Genomic DNA, 9,917 nt, shown 5'->3' with positions numbered 1-9,917 from the left:
TATTGATGCTAGTGTAGCGATGTCGTATTTAGTGATGTTAAGTCGTATTTAGTTGATTTGCATGCTAGAGACACTTATATTTCACTGGGTCTTATAGGTTGCTAAAGTGCTAGATCATGATCATGGTTTGTTTGTTTGTTGAGGTTAATCGCTTGTTTATATTTAGAATTTAGGATATTCTCTTAATAATAAAAGATATGGATATTTAAAAATTGGAAAATTTGGATTTCATTGCTAGTTGTGTGGCTAGGTGTCAAATGGCTAGTAGCCGGCTCATATTTATATGAGTAGTCTAGGGTTGAATGAGATGGAGCGAAACGCACTCATTCAGAAATTGAAAAAAAAAGAGAAAAGAAAAAAAAAGAAAAAAGAAAAAGGAAAAAAATAAGTGTTATGTATAATTGATCACGAGTGGGCTCTTTAGTACTCGAGTTACTAAGTCCTTAGGGGACTTTGTGCCTAGTGACCTAAGGCTTTTATAGTCTGGGATCCGCTAACCTAACGCTTGCTACATGGGTACTATTGTATAAGTCTTTTTTAGACCTCACTTATTGCACAGTCAAATAAGCATATATGTGTTATTTTGTTGTGAATAAAAGCATGAATCCGTATAAACTCCAATATAAGAATTGAAGTGTTATAAGTTATTTTGAGTCTAGCTTTTTATTTTATTTATAACCTTGCGATTGCCTTGATGAGTAGTGAGTCATGATTATTTATCTAGTTGCAATAGTATATCTGTAAGCATCTTCACACTCGCACGTCTCTAGTTTGTAAGTTGATTTGTATGATTGGATTGATCTTCATGCGAATATCTGTATTTGTTAATATGTTGCTTGTTGGTTGGTAGAGTTATTCTATTGGGATCGTTGCATTCATATTAGTTGCATTCATGCATTTTTATTTCTTGTTCTTTGAGTCTGTTTATGCTTGAGGACAAGCATCGATTCAAGTTTGGGGGTGTGTTAAGTGGCATTTATGACACTTATTTATGCTCTAATAAGCTTTGAATTGGTATATTTATTCTCAAGTTATTTGTGTTTTAACGTGTTTTCAAGTGTTTTTGCATTTCAGGCTTTACTTCGTGAATCAGGTGAATTAGCATTGTTTTAACGCTAATATGGTGTCTATGATGTGTGCAAGTAAAGGCTTGAAGAATTGGCTCAAAGCTGCAAGGAACAAGGAGAAGAAATTATATTTTCTGGCAGAAGACCGGCGCGCCCGCGCTGTGATAGCACGAGCCGCGCCATGAAGCAGGGAGCCGGCGCGTCCGCGCTGTTGAAGGCTGCGGCCACGCCGTGTCGGGATAATAAAATCCTGATTCTATTCTAATTTGATTTACTGGACTTTTGGGATGCATGGACTGCTATATAAACATGTATTAGGTCGTTTTTAATAAGAAGAAGTGAGAGACGGACCTGAGTGCAAGGAGAAGAAGGCAAGAGACCTCTTGGCATAATTCAACAAAGGCGAAGATGATCTAGTTTATTCTTGTGAATCTTTGTTTAAGTTGTAATTTGAATGCTTGTTTCTTGTTTTGCTGAACCTATACTCTCGTTTGTACTTGGTTTTATTTATTCGTATAAAGACTACGTTTTCTATATCATGTTTTCATTGGAACCCATGTTGATGATGAGTCCGATTATGGGCTAATCATTATCGTGGGGTTCTAGCGGATTTACTTATGGATTTCTTTAGCTTAATTATTCATATACCTTAGTATGTGGTGATTGTTTGATATCCTAGTATTGGTTGTGCTTATTCATCTTATGAGCGTCGTGAACTTATAAGATAGCGTGCTAATTCTTAATGAAGCGAAAGTGAATTTAAGGGTTTAGAACTTGCCATGCTATCATAGGTTTATGTCATTGTTATGCATGATTCGTAGGTAATTTTAACCATCTTACTTGCCCTATACAATCAGGATAGATAACTTGTGCTTAAACCGTTATGTTGTCAAATTTTATAAATATATATGGTCTCAATATAATTGGTGCCTATTCAGCTTCTATCTCTTTTGTGGATGTCTGGTAGAATGGTACTCGTGCAACGAAAGTTGGCGTTTATTATTTTCGTGTTATCTGATTAGTGTCATCACCATTGCATACTAAGGTTAAGAATAATAAGGCTATTGAATGAAGTTAGAATCCCATGTTTGTCATATATATCAATTCAGTCAATCTTATTCTCGTAGTTATAATTGCTAGTATAATTCTTAGTTATAAACAACCTCAATTTGTTATCGTCTTAGCATTGGATAATAACCATACATTGTTACTTAGGTGCATAAATTAAATAGTTAACAAATACAGTCTCTGTAGGAACGAACTAGAAAAGATTCTATACTACTTGCGAACTCGTATACTTGCGTGTAATATTAGCGCGTGTTTAGTGACTAACAAGTTTTTGGCGCCGCTACCGGGGACTGCAGTGTTAATTTATTTGGTTATTTGGTTATGTGCTTTCCATCAGTGGTCATTAAAGTTCATTGACTCGGACATTGTTACTTAATTGTTTCCTTGTCTTATTTCAGGTACTCTAGCGAGGGTGTATGCATACGCGTTCGCGTACTCGTAAGAGAACTCTGGATAAAGCCGAGGAAAAACTTGTGGGAGTTCGTAGAGAAGTTTTTGAGGAAGAAGAAGAGAAAGTTGAAGAGCCAACATTAGTTGAGATGGGTGATCAACCAGAAAATCCGAAGGCTTTGATGGACTATTCTCAGCCTAAGATTAATGACATTCAGTCAAGCATCATTAGACCAGCCATCAGGGCTAACACGTTTGAGATCAAGTGAAGCATAATTCAGATGATATAGAACTCAGTTCAGTTTGGGGGTAATCCTACTGAAGACCCAAATATGTACATCTGGGATTTCATCGAGATTTGTGATTCTTTCAAATTCAATGATGTGACTGAAGATGCTATTAAGATGCGATTATTCCCATTCTCTTTGAGAGACAAAGCGAAGTGTAGGTTACATTCTCTACCAGTAGGATCTATCACCACTTGGGAGGATCTTGCACAAAAGTTTCTCACTAAATTCTTCCCGATGGCGAAGAATGCTACAATCAGGAATGCTCTTACTCAGTTTGCTGAGCAAACTGGAGAATCTCTGTGTGAGGCTTGGGATCGATATAAGAAGATGCTAAGGAAGTGCCCACACCACGGCATGCCTGATTGGATGATCATTAACTATTTCTATAATGGATTGGGTGCTACTTCTAGACCCATGCTTGACGCAGCATCAGGAGGAGCCTTGTGGGCTAAAAGCTATGATGAAGCTTATCAACTCCTTAAACTAATGGCTGCTAATGAATACCAGAATCCTGCACAGAGACTTGCTCAGGGAAAGGTAGCAGGAATTCTGAAGTTGAACGCAGCAACTGCTATCGCTTCCCAACTTAAGACTTTGACGATGAAGGTGAACACTTTGGCTAATTATGGAGTGAATCAAATCACTAGTGTTTGTGAGCTATGTGCTGGTGCCCATGAGACTGATCAATATGCAATTTCTAATAAATCAACTCAATATGCGAGCAACTTCCAGCGATCGCAGCAACCAGCGCCAGCCACCTATCATCCCAACAACCGCAATCATCCTAATTTCAGTTAGAGTAATGCTCAGAATACGGTTCAACAGCCTTATCAGCCATATATAGCTAAGCAGTACAACCCCCTGGTTTTTAGCAACCGCAGTATGTGCCAAAGCAACAACTTCAGCTACAACCAGCTAATGAAAAATCTGAATTAGAGGAGTTGAAGCTGTTGTGCAAAAGTCAAGTTGTTTCTATCAAGACCTTGGAAAATCAAATAGGGAAAATTGTCAATGTCTTGCTAAGTCATCATCCTGGTACACTACCTAGTGACACTGAAGTGCCAGGAAAGAAGGAAGCTAAGGAGCAGGTAAAGGCAATCACTTTGAGGTCTGGGAAGGTTGTGAATTCTGATCAAACTCAAGAGTTGGATGAAGAAGTTGTGGCTGAGAAAGAAGTAGAGTAGCAGGATAAAGAAGTGGAACCAAAGAAGACTACTATTGAGCACACTCCACCTGAGGGTAATACAGGGGAGAAACAGATCTATCATCCACCGCCTTTTCCCAAGCGGCTACAGAAGAAAAAGATGGACAAGCAATTTGAGAAGTTTCTGGAGGTGTTCAAGAAACTTCATATCAACATACCTTTCGCTGAGGCTCTCGAGCAGATGCCTAGTTACGCAAAGTTCATGAAAGGTATTCTATCTCAAAAGGTGAAGCTGGATGATTTAGAGACTGTCACTCTCACGGAGGAATGCAGTGATGTGCTGTAACAGAAGTTGCCTCCGAAGCTTAAAGATCCAGCAAGCTTCACCATTCCATGTACTATTGGAAAAGTGTCTTTTGACAGATGTTTATGTGACTTGGGAGCTAGCATCAATCTGATGCCTTTGTCTATCTTCAAAAAGTTAAATTTACCTGATCCAAAGCCTACATACATGACCTTGCAGTTGGTCGATCGTTCAATTACATACCCGCGAGGTATTGTGGAGGATGTCTTGGTCAAGGTGGATAAACTCTTTTTCCCTGCTGATTTCGTCATTCTGGATTTCGAGGAGGATAAGAAGATTCCCATAATCTTGGGGAGACCTTTCTTGGCGACTGGCCAAACCTTGATTGATGTGCAAAAGGGTGAACTAAAAATGCGAGTGCTAGATCAGGATGTTACTTTCAATGTGTTCAATGCTATGAAATTTCCTACTGATAATGAGGAGTGCTTGAAAGCGGAGTTGGTCGATTCGGTGGTCACATCGGAACTTGATCAATTGCTAAGGTCTGATGCCTTAGAAAAGCCTTATTGGGGAATTCAGATAGTGAAGATGACGAAGGTGAAGAGCAATTGCATTATTTGAATGCTTCTCCCTGGAAAAGGAAGATTGATATGCTTTTTGAATCTCTTGGTAATGAGGAATTGGATAAAGCTCCTAAATGCCTCAAGCCATCTATTGAGGAAGCTCCTACTCTTGAGCTTAAGCCTTTACCTGAGCATTTGAGGTATGTGTTTTTAGGTGATGCATATACTATGGCTGTTATTATTGCATCTAACCTTTGAGGTAGTGAGGAAGACAAGCTTTTGAGGATTTTGAGAGATTTTAAATCGGCAATTGGATGGACAATAGCAGATATTAAGGGAATCAGCCCTTCTTACTGTATGCATAAAATTCTGCTAGAGAAAGGTAGCAAGCCTACAGTCGAGCAGCAAACAAGACTTAATCATATCATGAAGAAGGTAGTGAAGAAGTGGCTAGATGCAGGAATCATCTACCCTATTTCTGACAGTTATTGGGTAAGCCCGGTTCAATGTGTGCCAAAGAAAGGTGGTATTACTGTGGTGGCAAATGAGAAGAATGAGCTTATCCCTACAAGAACAGTCGCAGGGTGGAGAGTTTGTATGGACTATCGAAAGCTGAACAAAGCCACGAGGAAGGACCATTTTCCATTGCCTTAGATTGATCAGATGCTTGACAGGTTGGCTAGTCATGAGTATTACTGTCTTCTGGATGGCTATTTGAGTTATAATCAGATTTGTATCGCTCCCGAAGATCAGGAGAAGACTACCTTCACTTGTCCATTTGGTACTTTCGCCTTCAGACAAGTTTCTTTTGGTCTTTGTGGTGCACCGGCCACGTTTCAGAGATGTATGATGGCCATCTTTTCAAATATGATTGGCCAGAATGTGGAGGTGTTCATGGATGACTTCTCAGTCTTTGGCAATTCTTTTGATGAATGCTTGCAAAATTTGGGACACATTCTCAAGAGGTGTGTTGAGACCAATCTGGTTCTCAATTGAGAGAAATGTCATTTTATGGTGCGTCAAGGCATTATTCTCGGGCACAAGGTTTCTAATAAAGGTCTAAAGGTGGACAAGGCTTTGGTGGGGCTGATTGAGAATTTCCTCCACCTATTTATGTCAAGGGGATCCGCAGTTTTCTTGGTAATGCGGGTTTCTATAAGCGTTTCATGAAGGACTTCTCCAAAATTTCAAAGCCTTTGTGCAGTTTGTTAGAGAAAGATGTTCCTTTTAAATTCGATGATGAGTGCCTTGCAGCATTTGAAACTTTGAAGAAGAGTTTAATCACGGCACCTGTCATAACTGCACCCGATTGGAATGAGCCTTTTCAGATGATGTATGATGCAAGTGACTATGCAGTTGGAGCAGTTCTTGGGCAGAGAAAGAATAATATATTTCATGTAGTCTACTATGCTAGTAAGACTCTAAACGGTGCTCAACTGAATTATACTACTACGGAGAAAGAACTTTTGGCCATCGTCTACGGTTTTGAGAAATTTCGATTTTATCTACTTGGGACTGAGGTGATAGTTTTCACTGATCACGCTGCCATTCGATATCTAGTCTCAAAGTAGGACTCGAAGCCTAGGTTGATTCGATAGGTTCTTTTGCTCCAAGAATTTGAATTAGAGATCAAGGACAGAAAAGGAATTAAAAATCAAGTTGCTGATCATCTCTCGCGTTTAGAGAATCCTAATGCCACTTCATTGGACAAGATATTGATAAATGATTCTTTTCCCGGCGAGCAGCTGTTTGGAGTACAAGAAGAAGAATCATGGTTTGCAGACATTGTGAATTATCTGGTGAGTAATATCATGCCTCCCAACTTATCTCCTGCTCAAAGGAAGAAGTTTCTTCATGATGTGAAGTGGTACATGTGGGATGAGCCATTTCTTTTTCGCCAAGGAGCTGACCAAATCATCACGAGATGTATTCCTTACAGCAAAACGGGGGGGATCTTGCGAGATTGCCACTCAACGGCTTATGGAGGACATTATGGTGGAGAAAAGACAGCAGCTCGTGTTCTTAAGGTAGGTTTCTTTTGGCCAACAGTGTTTAAAGATGTTCATCAGTTCGTTTTGAAATGTGATTGATGTCAAGGAGTGGGTAATATGTCTAAAAAGGATGAGATGCCTCTTAATGTGCTTCTTGAAGTTGAGGTCTTCGATGTTTGGGGAATTGACTTCATGGGGCCATTTGTCTCATCTTATAATAATCAGTATATTTGTGGCGCCCTCCAAACCCGGGTTAGAAGTTTGGGGTCCACACACACACACCTTATGAATAACCTGCTTATAACAATGATAAAGATAATAATAATATGCAGTGACCCTACTTATCAACTACCACGGACCGCAACAGGTTAAAGTATGCACACATGCCAAACACATCTACTTATATTACAAACGTTCAAATCCCAATTATTCCAAACTCAGAACTGAGTATTAAACATTATTACAAACTTTTACAAACTCAAATTATCCCAAAAGAAGCCTACTAGCTTAGCTCGATCAACCTGAACCCCTATCTCTCGCGCTGGATTGGGGATCCTCGGTACCAACCGGTTCCTTTTTAACTGGAAAGAACATAAACATCGCACAAATGAGCTAACTAGCTCAGCAAGTCACAATGACAAAACTGAGAATAATGATCATCAGGTAAATATGGTTATGATATCAAGTGAACAATGGATTATAATTTAGAATTGGATATTATATTTTTATTTTAAAAACCCAGGTTAGGCTGCTGATCAGTCACGCACTAACTGGATCCAAGGCACACATTTGCCTAACTTGACCATTATATGGTCTGACCACGAATCTGGTCCACAATTTTATAAAGCAATCCAATTCTACCATAATAACAGAATAAGCAGTAATAAACCATGAACAGGATCATTAAAAACATTGGACGTTCAATAATGAAAATGGTTTCAATCTGTATAAGGATCAATATGGCGTTTCCAAAGCTTGGCTGTTAGGTAATGAAAGAATTGGATAACAAAGGAATTAACATTTCAGGGTTCCAAGAATTTGGTCTTTCAAAGCATAAGATACAATGGTTTGAATGTGTAAGCAATTTGGTTCAGTGTTTAATATTTAGTTTGTATGTATTTGTGGAGTAGTACTGTATATTTGAGGTTCGTCTTTGGGTATACAATAATCAATGGTCTAGAAAGAATCAGGTATACGGCTCAAGATCAATAACTGGAATTAAGGTTTAGGGTTCAGTGCTTCAAAGCACTTGCAATGTAAAACAACAATATCAATCAATACAATATCTCGAGAAAGTTCAGAACACTTGCCTGGTACTAGCTTATTACACTGCACTTGCTCTCAATCACCAATGTCTTACTTCTGGACTATCTGTTTCCCTTTCCTATGCCTTGCCTCTTCTTGATTTCTGCAGTGATTTGGAACACAGGATCTGATAGAACACCTCAAGACCTTTGGATTGAGTACTCGAGCTTTGAAAACAGAGATCAATAACACCTTCGTTTTGCTGTTTGATTCTTGGAAGATTATATGAATATAAGGTTTTTCTCTGAAAAATTATATAATTAACTGTCTGCAAATGATTCTGATACAAAATAAAATACGGTAAAGGCTATTTATAATTACGGAAAATTAGTATCCCGTTGCATCATTCCGGATATAAAACGGTACGTTTATTTATAAAAACTGATCCAACCAGTATCGGTTTTCGGGACAGTTATCCAAATCAGTACAATTTGTACTGTGGTATTGGTCTCAGCGCCTGGTTACACGTACTACGAGGTGATAATTGGGATAGTTTAATAAAAAGCTCCCGTTTATCGAAAATACGAGTTTTATTGATTTATCGAAATGAATATTGTATCGAAAATGTTGCGCTGAGACCCGCGCAGGACAAACCGTACGCCGAATCGAAAAAGTTGAAACATGGAATATGCTCGGAATATTACAATTAGGTTAGGAAGGAGTTCTCGGAAGAGTTTCGGGTTCCAAAAACGTAACAACGGATGACGTCGGTTGGTTCCCGTTTTTATAAAATAGATTTTAAATACTCGGAAAAAGATTTTATAAATTTCATATAATCCTTATAGATCTATAAATCTACATAAAAATAATTAGGAATATATGACAATTATCTATATTTTATTTTGGACATATAAAAATTAAAACACTCAATTAATAATATTTTTAAACATCCAAACACATTTAACACTTAACAATTAATTCACAGAATAGATACTGAACACATATATTAATTATTTATTAGCAAAAATAATTACACGATATATCCCGAATATTACAATATTTTGTTGGTAGTTGATTATGTGTCAAAGTGGGTTGAAGTTAAGGCGTTTCCAACAAACGATGCGCAAGTGGTGCTTAATTTTCTTCACAAGCAAATATTCACAAGGTTGGGAACTCCAAGAGTCGTAATTAGTGATGAGGGGTCGCATTTTTGCAATCACAAGTTCACTGCTATGATGAAAAGGTATAATGTGAATCATCGCATTGCTACTGCTTATCATCCTCAGACGAATAGTCAAGCTAAGGTATCGAACAGGGAGATCAAGCGCATTTTGGAGAAAGTGGTATGTCTATCAAGGAATGATTGGTCTTTAAAACTTGATGAAGCTGTTTGGGCGTATAGAACAACATACAAGACTCCATTGGGAATGTCAGTGTATCAGCTGGTATATGGTAAGGGGTGTCATTTGCCTTTGGAGCTCGAGCATAAAGCATATTGGGCTTTGAAGAAATTGAATCTGGACTTGGATGTAGCTGGAAAGAAGAGAATGCTTCAGTTAAATGAACTTGACGAGTGTCGGCTTCAAGCTTATGAGAACAACAAGATGTATAAGGAGAAAGTCAAGAGGTGGCACGATCGGGGTCTAGTGATCAAGAAATTTGTTCCAGGGCAACAAGTTCTTTTATTCAACTCTCGTCTCCGTCTTTTTCCTGGAAAATTGAAGTCAAAATGGTCAGGGCCCTTCATAATCAAAACTGTGTTTCCACATGGAGCGGTGGAAAGTTTTGAGAATGATCCGGGCCAAGCATTTAAGGTGAATTGTCAAAGGTTAAAGCATTATTATGGTGACATGGA

At 38.4% G+C, this 9,917-nt stretch overlaps 1 non-coding gene across 1 annotated transcript; it reads right to left on the bottom strand.

The window, feature by feature from the left end:
• Nucleotides 1–3,064: 3,064 nt before the first annotated feature.
• Nucleotides 3,065–3,171, bottom strand: LOC141699490 (small nucleolar RNA R71). The gene has a single exon (XR_012565950.1). It is a non-coding gene; the product is annotated as a small nucleolar RNA R71 (small nucleolar RNA).
• Between the last annotated feature and the right edge of the window lie 6,746 nt (nucleotides 3,172–9,917).

The sequence above is a fragment of the Apium graveolens genome, chromosome 11 (genome assembly GCF_009905375.1).
Source record: "Apium graveolens cultivar Ventura chromosome 11, ASM990537v1, whole genome shotgun sequence".
Lineage (NCBI taxonomy): Eukaryota > Viridiplantae > Streptophyta > Magnoliopsida > Apiales > Apiaceae > Apium > Apium graveolens.
This window is presented reverse-complemented; position numbering and strand designations above follow the sequence as displayed.